This window comes from Rutidosis leptorrhynchoides, chromosome 2 (genome assembly GCF_046630445.1).
Source record: "Rutidosis leptorrhynchoides isolate AG116_Rl617_1_P2 chromosome 2, CSIRO_AGI_Rlap_v1, whole genome shotgun sequence".
NCBI classification, from domain to species: Eukaryota; Viridiplantae; Streptophyta; class Magnoliopsida; order Asterales; family Asteraceae; genus Rutidosis; species Rutidosis leptorrhynchoides.
In genome coordinates, this window is record NC_092334.1 from 607,670,303 (window position 1) to 607,672,311 (window position 2,009).

The window sequence follows — 2,009 nt, forward strand, 5'->3', positions numbered from 1 at the left end:
CTTGAGTGTTTTCGAGCTACCCGTTGTTGTGGTTCTTCCGATTGAGATTGAGATTGAGATTGCGATTGAGATTGCGATTGAGCTTGTTGCGATTGAGATTGCGTTTGGAACATTTGTTGTTGTTGCGCTTGCAACATTTGTTGTTGGTTTGGAAACAATTGTTGTTGGTTTTGAAACATTTGTTGTTGTTGTTGAAAAAACGCCCATTGTTGTTGTTGTTGTTCTAACGTTAGTGGTGGCAAGGCTGGTTGTTGTTGTTGATTTAACCCGAACAAATTTCGAGTTACATGAGTGTATTGTTGTGGACTTGGCATGATTATTGGTTGGTTTACGATTCCGGGTTGGTTAGCACGCCCGAACGCCAAAAGATTAGAAAACGGACGGGTATTGGAGAGTGGTGTTGCGGGTTCTTCGTGATCTTGGTTTCGTGGAGTGATTGGTGTGTTTGGAGTGTTAGACATTTTGATAAATTTGTAAGAAGATTAGAGTGTTTATGAGATGTTTTGTAGAATATTGTGTGTAAGTATTTGAGGTATTGTAGTGTTTATATAATAAAAAAAAAGGTAAATTTTTTTATAGTCGTTGCCTTCTTCAACGGTTGGATTGACCAACGAATCACAAAACGCCACGTGGCTTCAACACACGTTGCCTCCACCTTTGGAACTCCCCCAACGCCGCGAAAACGGCTCCCGAAAATGCCTTGTTACGGCGTTCTCCGGTCTCCAACTCAGCCGGCAACGCCATTGCCGAGGCCTGTTACGAGTGGTCTTATAGTGGTTCGGGTTGATGTTAACTAATCCACCTTAATCTACTCCCTGATTAAACTAATCGGGATTTCTTGCTTCACTAAGCACTTTTCTCCAAACTCGGTAGAGATCCGATTTACAAGTCTTCAATTTCTTTGGTAGATAACAAACCTAATCTTTCTATCCCTTTGAAAGACCAACTCCAACCTAGCTCAACTTGTCTTCAACTTGGACAAGTATTAATCTTCAAATAAGATTAATCAACTTCCTAAGTTCCTTTAAGGAAGTAGATCACTAAGCTAGCCTATGCTTCTACTAATTGAAGTTACAAGACATATACAATTTGCAATGATAATCCTAAGACAATACTAGGACATACATGACACTAAGTAAACTCACAAGATAAACAATTTTGATTAGTAAGTTTACAACAACCAAATTCTATATCTATAAGATCATAGAATCTTCTCTTGTTTGATCACATTTGAGTAGTAATTAAAGCCCTTGTGATCTCTGGAAATAAGCCTTTTAAATATGCAAGAGGGTCAGCTTCAAATGCTCTTTAATGCTTGCTTTTTATAGTGAGATTCAAAAACTAGCCATTGTCACACGGTCACAGACACAGTCGAACGTGGTTCGACCGTGCATGCTCCAGTCCAAAAGTATGTATCCGTTGTATATCCCTTTGACTCAGATTTGAACATCACATTTTGGAATCTTACTCCATCTAGCACCTGCAAAAGAAACCCAATATCCTACACAAGTACTATATGCATTAAGTGTGTGAGATTTGGTCTGATTGAGTGAAAATGACATGACACTCCAAATGTGGTAAACCCAACATTCTTGGAGAAGCGTCTTGATTGACATTTTAGGTAATCTCAGTATGGTCAAGACTTAGTTAGGCTCATTAATGCATTTGGTTTACAAAGTGATTAGTGTAGAAAAGTGATTAGGGTGATTAGTGTAGAAAAGTGATTAGGGTGATTAGTGTAGAAAAGTGATTAAGATTACCTAGTTTGTACTTACAAAGCTCGTCGAATGATAGATGGCGCGCCTCATCGTTCCTTCCTTTTTGTTTTATCACACATGTTTTTCTTCAAAAATGGTTGCTTTTCTGAACTGTTTGCTAATTTTTTTGAAAATACATATTTTACCCTAACTTATCATGCATGGTTATTAACGAGTTATGCACTAACCCGAACCCCTATTTTAACGTTAAGTGGGGTTAGACTTCCCCACACTTAGCTGACGACATGTGAA